Source organism: Ipomoea triloba, chromosome 14, assembly GCF_003576645.1.
Source record: "Ipomoea triloba cultivar NCNSP0323 chromosome 14, ASM357664v1".
In the NCBI taxonomy this organism is placed as follows: domain Eukaryota; kingdom Viridiplantae; phylum Streptophyta; class Magnoliopsida; order Solanales; family Convolvulaceae; genus Ipomoea; species Ipomoea triloba.
Window position 1 is genome coordinate 14,001,256 of NC_044929.1, and position 14,829 is coordinate 14,016,084.

The following is a 14,829-nucleotide window of genomic DNA, read 5'->3' on the forward strand; positions in this document are numbered from 1 at the left end:
GTGGACTGACACATATAAATTTAGGACAAAAAATAAAATTAACTCCATAATTAAAATATGAGTTAATAACCAATTTGGTCCCTCGACTATAGAGAAACTACCGATTTGGTCCTCGACTACAATTCTTACCAAATTACGTCCTCAACTATGAAAAAGTTACCCGATTTCGTCCTCCGTCTAATTCACTGTCAAGTGTCCGTCTAAATGAAGGACAACAAAGTAATTTCACAAGCATTGACTGGAGGACCAAATAAACTAACGATTGACCTGGCGGTGTAGAATAGAGTCTTTGTTAAAAATCCCCAAATCCATTAGCGATTAACCCTAAATACGAAAAAAGAAAAATCTTCATCCTTGGTTCTAGTTCGCTGGTGATCGATTGTCGATGATGGGAACACCTGTGGGTCGCAAGCGCGCAAACGTTGCATCAAGTAAGTGTTTTTGTAGTGTAGTTTAGTTTGTATGTTTTGTGCATGAGTAATGGGTTGCAGTCGCATATATGTTGAGTGAATGTCAACGATGGGTAATGTGTATGTGTGTGTTGTTAATGGATTCCAGTATATACTGTGTATGTTGTTGATGGAATCCAACTATGTTATTGTAAAGTGTGCATTATAAAAAGCAGATTTCATGGTAGTATAGTGTGCTTCGTATGTCAGTGTTATGCTTTTACTATGAATGTGGTCCCCTTGTTGTAGATGCTTTGACAAACTGTCTGGAATGGGACCTTGTGTCATTACTTTTGCAGTTGATTTTTAGCACATGGGGTCTACTAGCTTAAATCTGGATATGAAATTGTTATTATTTATTTGCATAATATCCATTGGGCTTTGTTAAAGTAGCTTTAAAGTATGTCTGTATTGACTATGTGCCTATTAACTTGTTTTAAAACCAGGTAGTCAAAGTAGTTACACATTCACCCTTAAATTAAGGCATGGTGACAGGATAGAGATAGGTAACCCACCTAGGTATGTGGGAGGTAGTGTAAAGTGTTTTGATGACATGGATTCTGATGAATGGGGTATCATGACTTTAAGGGAGAAGGTTCAACATTTGGGATATAAGAAAGAAGATAGTTTGAGGTGTTTTAGTAACACTGATAATGGGTTGGAAGAGCTAGTTGTAGACTTGGATACTTGGAACTTGGTGAACTATGGTTTAAGGCCTAAGGTACTTGAAATATGGGTTATCATAGGGGTAATAGGGGAAGATGAACATGTTAATGAAGGAGAGGATAGTGGAGATGAATCTGATTGGGAAAATGAATAATCTGCTGAGCATATAGGAGATGAGCTAGAGGAGTTTGAAGGCAGTGATTATGAGATTGACCAATGGTTAGTTGATGACCAAGATTTTGACAAGTACACACAGAAAGATGTTGAGTATGCAGGTGATGGTGTTGTGGAAAAGGGTGAACAATCAACTGAAAAACATAGGCCTTTTGATGAGGAGGTGAATTTATCTAATGATGGTCCTATTGCAAATAATGACATAGGGATTGAAGTCAGCAACTTGGGAGACTCTGTAAGGCCTCCCCCCCCCCCCTCCAGATTTGCCTTCTCCATTATGGCTTGGTAAATCTTTTCTAACTAAAGGTGAATTCAAAGATGCCGTGAAGACATATGCTGTCCAGTTTGGTAAAGAGCTGAAATTTAAGAAAAATGACAAGATTAGGTGTGTGGCTATATGTATCCAAGATGCATGTAAGTGGCAGGTTACTTGTAGGAGGGATACTGATGAGGCCTTTTGGAGGGTGACTGCTTTTAATGATGTGCATGAAAATTGCCCATGGGTGAATGATAACAAGTTGATCACATCAACATTAGTTGCAAAGAGGTGGAAAAATCATATTTCTGGAAATAGCAATTGGAAGATGAGTGAATTTAGGGAGAAGGTGTGCACTGATGAGCATCATTCTTTGAGTATAAGGCAAGCATACAAGGCTCTTAACATTGCAAAGCAGGAAATCAAGGGTGAACTTGAAGACAATTTTAATAGAATTTGGAGCTACGTTGCTGAGGTGGAAAAAACCAACCCAAGGACCACTTGTAGGGTAAAGTTAACAGATCTTCAGTATGAAGGAGGTAAGAAAAGATTCCTAAGAATGTATATATGTTGGGAGGCTTGTAAAGAGGGGTTCAAGTATTGCAGGCCACTTGTAGGTGTTGATGGATGTCATATTAAAGATAAAGCCGGTGGAATGATGCTTACTGCCATTGGAATGGATGCTAATGAAGGTATATATCCTATTGCATATGCTGTAGTTGAAGGAGAAAATACACAGTCTTGGTCTTGGTTTTTACATCTTTTGCGTAGGGACCTTCAAATTGATTATGTGTCTCAACAGTATTACACCTTCATGTCTGATAAGCAGAAGGGCCTTATTCCAGCTTTTCAAGAAGTACTACCAATGGTTAAGCATAGGTTTTGTGTTAGGCATTTACATTCAAACATGAAGGTAGCTGGGTTTGGAGGGAGTCATTTCCATTTTTGGTCCTACTGTTATTGCGGCATTGCCAATTTTAGTCCACTTCATTAATTTTTGCCACATTACGACCAGTCTTATTTAGTCCTTGCCGCTTTTAGTCCACCGTTAAAATTTTCGTCAAATGGTCGTCCAAAACATGGGTATTTTTTGTATTTTCATGCTTTGGTCATCTCCTTGACCCTTTGCAATGGTTTTTGTTACACATTTTCATCCAATCAAGAGGTACGGCGGAAGCCATGTGAGCCACATTACAAAGCCATGGCTTTCGCCGGACCTCTTCATTGGATGAAAATGTGTAAGGAATACCACTACAAAGGGTAAAGGAGATGATCAAAGCATGAAAAGACCAAAATATCTCTATTTTAGACGGTTATTTGACAAAAATTTTAACGGTGGACTAAAAGTGACAAGAACTAAATAAGACTGGCCGTAATGTGGCAAAAATTAATGAAGTGGACTAAAATTGCCAATGCCCCAATAACAGTAGGGCAAAAAATGGAAATGACTCGTTTGGAGGCATGCCTATTAAAGATGCTCTATGGAAAGCAGCTAGGGCCACAACTGTAACAACATTTACACAGGCCATGAGGGAATTAAAAGTAATAGATGCTGGAGCCTTTGCCTGGTTGGGTGATAAACATCCTTCTGAATGGTTTAGGTCTCACTTTTCCACTGAGGTTAAATCTGATGTCCTAGTGAATAATATATGTGAATGTTTCAATGCTATGATTCTGGATGCAAGGGACTCCCCACTTCTTCATTGCCTTGAGATAGTCAGAAAACAGATTATGATTAGGCTGTTTGAGTGTAGGAAGCAGGCACAGAAATGGACAGGGAAAATTTGTCCAAATATTGTTAAGAAACTGTCGGTATTTGAGAAACAAGCTGGAGGGTATTGGGGATACCAAAGTACTGAAGTTCTATTTGAAGTTAGGGGTGCTTATGACCAACATCAAGTTGACATTGAAGCAAAGACATGTTCATGCAAGAAGTGGGATCTGACTGGAATACCATGCAGGCATGTTATATGTGCTTTGTGGTTGAAATATGGAAAGGCTCCACTACATGACTTTGTGCATCCATGCTATACAATTGAGACTTATTTGAAGGCATACTCGGGTGATATCCATCCAATGTCAGGGCCTCATGAGTGGCCAGAGACAAATAAGGAGCCTCCATTACCACCTCTTTTTACTACAAAGATTGGAAGACCTAGGAAGATGAGGAAAAAATCTGCAGGTGAATTGACAAAAAATGGAATTCATATGTCTAGAAGCAATGTCAGCCTACATTGTTCAATATGCAAACAGAGAGGGCATAACATTCGAAGGTGTCCTCAGGTAATTTTTTTTTGTTCTTCTGTGTTTTATTTTGTAATCTCTGTGTCTAAATAATTCTTTGTTGTTGACTGAAACATTTATAGAGAAGAGGTGTTGAAGTGCAACCTGAAGTGGCAAGAGCAGGGGAACAACTTGAAGTTGCAAGGGAAGATGAACAAGCTAAAGTTGAAGTGCCAACACAAGCTGAAGTTGAAGTGCCAACACAACCTGAAGTTGAAGTGCCAACACAACCTGAAACTGAGGTGCAAGGGCAACCTGAAACTGAGATGCAAGGGCAAGGGCAACCTGAAATTGAAGTGCAAAGGGAAATGACAGAGGTTGAAGTTTATGCAGAAGCTGATAATGCAAATGTTGATGCAGAAGAAATGAGATTAGAATGGAACTCCCAGCTGGCAGTGGAATGGGAAATTCCAGGTTCTAACTTCTTATTCCATTTTAAATGCTAACATGTCAAGTTCTGATTCCTTTTTAAATGCTAACATGTGTTTTTTTTTTTTAAAATATAGTTGATCCTTTGAATGATGTTGGAGACAGTATAGAGCCTTTATTTGATGATGCAGGATTTGATGGCATGACAAATGATACCAATCAGGATCAAAGGCAACATGATGGAAAGAAAAAAAGAAAACTTTCAACTAAGGTTAACAAAGGAAAACTACCTCAATCTGTACCAGAGTCAAATCCATCAAATGCAAAAGGGAAGAAGACTTTGGGACTGCCCAGATTAAGGAACTACATGCTAAGGTCAAAAAGTGTGGTTCAGTCCAAATTTGGTGGAAAGAAGTCTGCACCAATTAATATAGATTAGATTTCAAATGCTAGGATTTTTTGTGGTTTGGAATACCATGTAGACAAACTTGCTAGGATTTTTTGTGGTTTGGAATACCATGTAGACAAACTATTTGTGTTTTGGATGTATGTATGACAAAGTAATTGTCTGTTGGATGCATGGTTGACAAACTTATGGTCTTTTGGATGTATGGATGACAATTGGTCTCTTTGATATATGGAAACAATTGCCTTTTTGTCATGTTTAGTTATGGTCTTTTGGATGTATGGATGACAATTGGTCTCTTTGTCATGTTTAGTTATTTCAATGTGGATGGCAATGTGTAAGGAAAAGATTTTCATTTTGCATTAAGCAGATTGTAGCATTCTAAGTACAAGATTGATAAAAACAATGAATTTCATTCCACTATTAAAACACAATTTCAAACAAGGATCAACGACTTCATTCAACCATTACAATAGATTGGTAATTACATAGCAAGCCTTACAACCATAGTTGTATAGATTACTAATACCACAGGAAACCTTACAACCATTCATATTCTAAGCTAGAGGAACCCTTGCAACCACAGGACATTGAACCTTAAAATTACAGAAAATAACTATTGCCACCAAAACAAACAAAATAGTCAGTATTCTAAAACAACCCTTTGAAATGGAACTCTTCACATTTGAATTATGAAACATGGCAGTAGGAGGAGTCTCTCTTAACTCTGATTGTAGTCTTTCAATTTGTTCCTCATTTCGATTTATTCTCCTCAATAGCCCAGGAATAATTTGCTTTGATCTTGAACACATTGGCGGGTCATACCATCTCACAAATCCAGATCTTGAACACATTGGCGGGTCATACCATCTCACAAATCCATACCCACCAGCACCCCTTCCCTGTAGACAACCGTTCTCAGTATCCAAAAAAAAATAAATTTAATAACTAATAAACCCTTACTTGATTATCATAGGCACAATCCCAATATCTTCTACCGGGATTTTCATTCGTCCATGAAGTTCGGACCTTCAACCTATGCCCACAGTGACAATGACATACGGATCTTGCCTCACCATAGTGAAATCTTGAATCGCCATTACTCCCCTCACTACTTGTATACATAGGCTGACAGACTGAATTCTTGAAGCTTGAAGCTTACAACAATGGCGGACGAATATCGCGACCTTACTCAAGGAAGGTAAAAGGCAGAAGATTAGGGTTCATTTTAATATAGGCAGGTGGGAATGGCGCGACCATACTGAAGTACCGCTTTTACCCTTCGACTTCACGGCTGAATTAGACGGAGGACGAAATCGGGTAACTTTTTCATAGTTGAGGACGTAATTTGGTAAGAATGGTAGTCGATGACCAAATTGGTAGTTTCGCTATAGTCGAGGGACCAAATTGGTTATTAACTCTTAAAATATATAGTATTGAGAACCACACTTAATGTGAGAACGTGAGGACTAATATTATGTTTTCATTTTTTATTTGGATGACCAAAATTTAATTTCCTAAGATAACATGAATTGATTTTTTTATTTTTATTTTTGTTAAAATAAAAGTAGTAGTGTCTTTTTATATTTTTAAAAGTGTGAACGCATGGGTAATCCTTGACCAAATTTGTTCCTATTTTCTTGGATTATCATTGTTGTGATTTAGAGGCGCGATTTGTTCATCATCGATCGAGTGTTGATCCATGGTAAGTGGTCAATATTTTTTTTTATTTTTTTCGCTTGTTCTTAATATACTATATTTCTATTATTTTTATGTCCTTATAATTTTACTATAACCTATTCCAGAAAATGCTTTGAATAGATTTCAAATTTTTTATTTTGATATTAGGAGCCTAGCTCTATTTATACTACTCCATATTAGATAAATAGATCTTAGTTAAGGGGTTAAATAATATAATCGTATTAGCTAAAAATTTTCATTTTTTTAGTACTATACTATCGATTCCGATACAGTGTAGTATCTATTCAATATACTATTTTAATCCGTTATGATCTTGTGACCTTCCTTCAAAGAAAACCATAGAAATGTCAATTGAGCATGCACAAGGTAGAAAACCATAGAAATGTCAATTGAGCATGCACAATGTGTTTGGCGCTAAAATTTTTCATTAGATCAAGAGAACTCATATCAAACCAAACTTACTCTTTGGGAACTTATTAAGTTGACTTTGTTGGATGTCTCAATCTGTGAAGTTATCCCCAAAGAAATGGGAATGAAGGATACACGCCAACCACCTGCCATGATTAAGGATCTCCGGTCTGGTTGGAAGAATCTCAAACCTCAATCATATCATTAATCTAATCAACGGTTGAGAAATTAAGAGATTATATTTTAGTATAGTACAATTAGTATGGTGTCAGACAGATTAAGAAATCATTTTTTTTAATTTTATTATTTTTGGTGCTTTTGTCATTGTTTGGTACTTTGCTAAATGATTTTATGTTTTAGTAAACAAACAAGGTTTTGACCAAGCTTAGCTGCGCTGGAGGCCTGGAGCTAAAGTACTGCAATAATTATACTATTGGGTTTACCTTCCAAGGTAGACCCGTCACAATTTACATACTGAATGTTCACTATTTACATTCAGACATTTAGTTGTGAACATTCAGTATGTAAATTGTATATTTTGGGCTCAGATTCACAGAATAATTTGCTAAAGTGCTGTTATTATTAATTTATACTATGCATAATATTATTACGGAGTACTATTTTTTTTTTTAATTGAATTGTGAAACTAAATTATAGTTAGATAAGCTAACCTAGTCTAACGGAATAATAGAGTTTAGACTCTAGATTAGGATCGGAGATGCATGTAGTTGTCCTATACCATGTGAGATTGTAACTATCAAGCAATTCAATTTTAACTTAAAGACTTCAATTGCCTACAATTTTAGACAATCCTGGACAAAATCATACTATATGATAAATATGCACATAGAAAGTCTAGTGTTGGGGGTGGGGGACTATTTCAATAAATTTTTTTTTTATAGATATTATATAAATCGATCAATCAATCTTAACCTCAAAACTTTTTGCAAATGGCAATAGAAGTTAAGAATATAAATATTCATCATTAATTTTCATTATAGTTTGTGGACTTTTTTTGTTTTGTTTTTGTTTTTGTTTTTGTTTTTTTTTTAAATGTTGCTTGCTAAATACAAATTATTTTATGGCCCGAGTCTACCTTGCAAGGTTGACCCAGATCCAAAAATCTAAAATTTACCTACTGAATGTTCACAATATATATACTGAATGTTCGCAATTCAAATTATGAACATTCAATATGTAAGTTGTAAATATTCAGTATGTAAATTGTGTATTTTTTATATGGGTCCACCTTGTAAGGTGGACTCGGGTCTATGGTATAACTATTGCATAAAGTGGTAGCCAAGTACCTTGTGCTTAGATGACCCATCTGTGACTCTCTTTGAGGAGAGGTCACAAGATCGAACTCCGGTGGTGTCAATAGTACTGAAAAAAAAAGCTAATTAATATAAAAGCGGTACCAATTATCAATTTTATTAATATACAATACTTTCACATGTGGTATTGTAACACTTATCATAATTTGTAACAGTATACACACTATTTAAAAAAAAAAACAAAAACAAAAAAAAAAAAAAAAAAAAAACAACAACAAAATTAAGACACCCTTTACATAACAAGTGCAAGTTCTAATGATATATATAATATCATTGTATGTGGATTGCTTTATTAATTTTATCTTATGTTAGGTGATATAAAATGTGCTATGGAACCAATTACCGCACATGCAGATAAGTAATTGAAGTGTAGTAAAGTAAATTGGAGAAAAGTGTCAAATAAGTCATTTGTATAATTGAATCACTGAATAAAAAAGTATGTAATTAAACCAATCAACAATACAAACATAGTGTAATTGCCATTTTTTTTTTCTTTCCAATGACCTTTTGTTATAACAAGCCACTTGAATAATAAAATAACATCTTTAATATAATTTCTTAGTAAATGTAATAAATAAATAAATAAATGGGAGGAGGCACGACTACCTCTACCGTAACTATGGACGGAGAAGGAGACAACCCTCATCCTTCGTCCATCTGTTTTCTTTCCTGTAATTCTTTTTTAATAATATAAGGGAGGAAGTTAAAAGGGAGTCATGCGTCCTCCGTCTTACACTCTTACGGTGACCTAGATGTAGGAGGTGAACTCTTCAACAATTCTTACAAAATTTTAAAACAATTTAAAATTTTATGTTTGTACTTTTGTTCAATTCTATTGGGAAGCAACCTGCAAAAATTGACAATCGCACACTTTTTGTATTGTTAAATGGTTTAAGTGTACACATTTTTAAAAAAAAATTATTTAGTGGTCAATTGCATGAACTACAAAAGTTAATTTGACGGCAATGCTTTTTCCAAGTAAATAATTTCAAAGTTACTGTGGTTTGAGCAGAGGAAACCTTTTGCTCCAAAAAAATATGATTCACCAGTAAATAGACAAATCAAAATCTCTTCAAGATTTGTCATTACTTCCTCGTATCGCTATTAAGAATTGAGCATTGAGAATCAAGACTTCATTTTGGTGAAACAACTAACTCTATTCGTATAAACATGAAAAGGATTTTTGAAATAAGCACAAGAAATTAACTTCAAAATCTCTATTATAAAAAAGCCATAAGAAGAGCAGTTAATGCACTTGGCCAAAATTCCCACCCATACGAAAACGACAACGTTTCAGGATTAGGAATACGGCGTTCGAAGTCTGGAAGGTAACAAAATTAATGATATTTTTTTTTAGTTTTTAACGTTTTAGACGATTTACAGTTAGAGATATTTATGGCAACACTATCTAGACGAAATAATGGTGAGTTCTTTGGGAAACCGAATCGTTGTAAACGATTCGGCAATCGAGTAAAGTCCCATTACATAGCATCGGTAATTAAAAAGAATTATTGTACATCTAGAACTCTGCCAGTTTCACACTTATATTTGATATACACATTATAAATCATAGCTTCACTATCTTTGTAAAACATTCTCAAACTTCATTCTTTCGTTTCATTCGAATTTCCCTTCCATCGACTATGGGAATGTACTGTTTGGCGAATGAATTATCCACCTTCAAGAACAGATGAATTATGCACCTTCAAGAACAGAAGTGCAATGAAGGTCAGAGTCATTCGTACGGAAAGGGTCTTCCGAAATAAAGAGGTAAGTGTTCTTTCTCCCTTAATCTGAATCAACAATAGATATTTGAAAAGTGTTAACCAAGACAGTCAAATGGATATTTGGGGAGCAGCTTAGCTATACGACAAGCATATTCAGGTAAGTCAACCTATGTTATTATTGTTGTTTTATCCTACAATGTAAAGGCTTTGAGTTCTGCAAAACATTACCTCAGGTTACAAAATATGAAGAAACATACAAGCTCTCATGAAACATACAAGCTCTCAGTCAGAAAAAAAGCTGAGGATAACAAAGGTATTGCTATCAACACTTTAATAGCATTCTCAAGTTCATACATGTCAAGTTCATGATACATAAATTGATTTTATGTATGCTGTAAGATTGCATTTAAATATGAAATTTGTGAATAGAAAGCATGAGTTTAAAACAAAGTCCAATAATGAATAACTAAACAATACCTCCTTTTCAAGCTTGAGTTATAAATCACAGGGGAAGATTTAACTTGTGGGAGGATGGTTATTTATTACCATTGCTGATGTGTAAGATAGGAAGGAGGTAATATAACTTCTTATCGATAATTATTGCCCTTTTATTTGGTTTAAAATGGCATCAGACTGCAAAATCATCATTTGCTACACTGATAAATTAATTGATTAGCAGGATGAGAAAGACAGCTAATGCAAAATGAATCTCGGGTAGAGAGTCAAACAGCCCATTTCAAAGCACAGCAAACAAGTATGAAGCAGTTAAAGGGATCAATGACTATAGGGTGCAAAAGAAAGCAGTTAATAGAAGATCAAGGTATAGGGCAAATTACCTATGTAGCTATTTAACTAAGAGTAGTAAATATCTTCTACATGTGATTTGCAATGCTTTGTCTTTCATGTATTTAATTTTTATTAACCTTCCAGATAATCTGCATGCTGAAACATTGTTGGTAAGAAATTGCAGTATGCCTTCAAGCAAGCAAAATTTTCACAGATCATATCAATTTTGGAAACATGGTTTCATTAAGGTGTTTTTAACAACATGAATCGTAATTGTTGTAAAGGATTGCAAATGTTGTAGAAGTTATAGAATATGGTTCACTTTTTTGTCTGTTCGCATTGCAGTTAAACTTAAAATGGATTTTAGTATTTGAATATTAGTATATCATTGTTTTTAAAACGGCATACTAAACATTCCCTGCTTATGTGTATGAATTGCAATTTATAAAACTAAACTCAGAAACTTTAAAAGAGTGGAAACTCATACAGTCCAGAAAACAGCAGATGGAGCATCAACAAATGACAGCTGAGGAAGCCCAAAATCACAGAGTTTCAATTTGCGAACTGCATTAGTTAGGATGTTTCTGTCTTTAAATCTTGATGGAGCACATTTTTTGTAAAAAGAGATCGCATTAGTACATTTACAGTAGTTCTCTTAGGGCAGAATATAAAAATGTTGACTTAACTTGGCAAGAAGTATTCATTTTCCAAATTTGTGTAATAGATAGTATTAACTTATTATTGTATTGTTTGTATTCTTCAACTCGAAGTATTAAGGATGAGTTATGTAAGAGTACAAAGTACTATGTAAAACACTATCTTAAAAAGCACAAGATTTGTGTTTTAAGATAGTGTTTTGCTTTGTATTTTGTTCTCTTACATGACTCATAGTTTAACATTGGTGTTTTAAATAACTATGAGCATGCTTGGTTAATACCATATACGGTTAATAACTACAATCTTAACTATAATATGGCATACCTTATTAGCAATTTTAAAATTGGTGATAATAGTTTAAGTCCTTTTGAAGGCCTGACTTTCACATTAACAGATCTGCATAAGAGATGGTGGGACAGTACTGTCAGAGTCAAACTAAATCAAATAGAAGGAGGTGTTAGTACCACCATTAAGAAATAATTATAATAATAATAAATAAATAATATAAAGAGTGACACAAGAACAAGAACAGTATCAGAATTACAAACTGGGATTTCATAATAAAGTATGATGGAAGCTAAATTACATCCTTCAATCATAGCTAACACCAAAAGGAGATGCAGAACCATAGAGGAAATTCCAGATTGTTATTAAATAATAAGATTTATAACCTACATCATGTCAGCCAAAGCTTGATTCTATTGTAACTACTCATTCTTTCCTAACTGGTGTGATGTTTGATCAAGGATTGGAAAACCCACCAACTTCTGTTTTTTTGGCAGGCTAGCAGTGATTATACAATACAAATACTAAGTAAATATAATAACAGACTGAGAATACTACAAATAAGAAGATTGTCAACATACTCACAAGCTAAGGGGATCAAGTTTATAGGAAGTGCAAACTACACAGTAGCACAGAGCAAACTGGACATACCTAAGTAGCACATGTAGGAAAAACTACAGCGACAAACAAGATTGAGTCTTACTTCATATAAATACGGCACACTAAAATCATAAGTGTAAAATTGCAGTAAATAAAGCATAATTTGAAATAGATTAACCTTTACTTTTTTCAAAAATTTTGTCTCATGTAAAATTCAGACTAAGAATATGAATAAATAAATAAAATAATTACCAGATCTGTATGATAACTACAGAGATGTCCAACTGTCATGCATGCTCCAGATCTAAGACTACATCTATGATCTATCGCCATTTTTTTAAAAACTGACATCTCTTATAAAAAAATCATCTGGAAAAAAAGTACATTTAATAGAACTGTAATAGATATAAGGGAAAAAAACAATATTTTTTCAAAAAATCTAGATCTGTAAAAATAGATATATTTGTACAAAATAACTTATCTGTTCCTGCAAAATGGATTCTTCGTGAGATTTTGACTCAATCTTTCAACGTATGTCTCACCAACAACTTCGACCATCAGTTTGTATGCATTTTTTAGAAAACATCATGCAGAGATGCATAAGAGCTGTTGTGACAGAGTTGAAGTTGTTGGTGAGAATTCTTCAAGCAAAGAGGTATATAGAACTGGAGAGTGAGAGATAACCTAGCTCAGAGATGAGTGAGCAGAGTGTGTTGTAGTGGAGTGGGTTGTTGGTGGGTTATAGATGATTTATAGGGTGGGCCGGGTCAGGATATTGGGCTGGCAATTTTGTTGGGCTATTAAATGGGACTTATATGTCAGGTGTATCAGAAATGGGCTTTGGTTAATATTTTGTGTTGTATTTTTACTTATATGTACGTACATACACATATATATGTACTGAATATGTATAAATGTATATATCTTTATTATTTTTTAAAAAGCTTTGGTTAATATTTTTTGTTGTATTTTTATTTGGTCAAAATACATTTCATTGCTATTTTATAATCGAATTTAAATTTTGTTATTAAATAACAAAATTTTATGAGTAATCCTCAAATTTCATTTTTATATATGAAATTTAATAACATTTATAGTTTTCTTAAAGTAGCATACTTTTAATATTTTAAATCTTTAATCCGTGCATTGCATGGGACAATTACTAGATATATGCAGAACGTGGACCCAATGTTTTCAACACATAATGCTGATAATAGCTTTTTAGAAAGTCGTGTGATTCTAGCTCCAACATTTGTTGTGGTCAATGCTGAGTGACATACATGTTGCTGAGAGGACATACTTGAGTTGTGACATGGTATGTCGATCTGAGTCTAATGATGGTACTCTTGCAAACGTGCACACACCAGAATTCCTAAATGGTAATCGGACTTCGAGCATACCCAATCACTCATTAACATTAAAGGTTGGATCCCCTGTGATGCTATTGAGAAACATAGATCACTTCCTTGGGCTTTGTAATGTGCCAGGGACAAACGTTATCTCATGTCGGGTTGCTACTAAAAAAATCAGTATTTGTGCACGGACAGTTACATGTAGCCGCATCTAGAGTAAGTAATCCAAAGGATTTCAAATTTACGATTTGTAATGAGTTAGATAATACTTCTAATTCAACCACTAATGTAGTTTACAAAAAAGTATTTAATAATTTACAAATTTAATCTTTTAAGCATTGGACTTTACTGTTTTACTAACAATTTTTTTACAAGAAATATAACCAAAGTCATACAATATAATTGACAAACGTACATCAAATAAGTCAACAATTTTAGTCCGTGCACCGCACGGGTATAATACTAGTATTAAGAAAAGCACTATTCTATTGTATAATTTTTTTTTAATAAAGCGTATATACTTTCTTACTCTTCAATTTGCATAGCGATTTTGGAATGATTCCATCGTTATGTCATGAATTAATGGTCAAAATCATAGTGTTTAAAAAAAAAAAAAAGAGCTTACCATATTATATACAATTATAAAATTATAGTATAAAATATTTTGTAATCGTCACTCCATAACACCCTACTTTGTATTTCATAAAATTGTATCTCTTAGGGATCTATTCAATCAAGATTTTTATAGACTTTTAAAGTGATGAATTTTAAATGACTTTTATACAATCCTTCTAATCTTTTTTAGAATCTTTTAAACTTTCATCAACTTTGTATAAGTCGTATGACAAATATTTATAAACTTTTAAAAAACTTTTTCATATTAAAAAGTCTACAAAAATCATTAAAAAACTCTAAATTGAATACACCTTACGAACATTTCATATAACTTCTATTAATACATAATTTATAATTTTCTTACAAAAACCTTTATTTCCACTAACTTTACTTTTTCCTTTACTCCTTTCTTGGTGAGAATCTCCATTTATAAATTATAATTACTATAAAATAAATGAGAATCATTTGAAAAATTCAACTTAACACAAAATACATTTATTAATAAATAATGGACCTATAATTATGTAAAATTAAAAATAATTATATAAAATCGTGCTGCGAACTGGTGCAATATAAAAATAAAAATAATTATAATTCAAAATTTTTTTTAGTACTATTAACTTCGTTACAGTATCTGTTCATACCTACTTTCTTAACCAAATGAAGCACAAAGAGTCAATATCGCTTCCACTAGGCTCGAACCCACCCCTCCCAAGTAGAGGTGCAATCGGGTGACACTAGACCACAATGTCTTTGGCTAA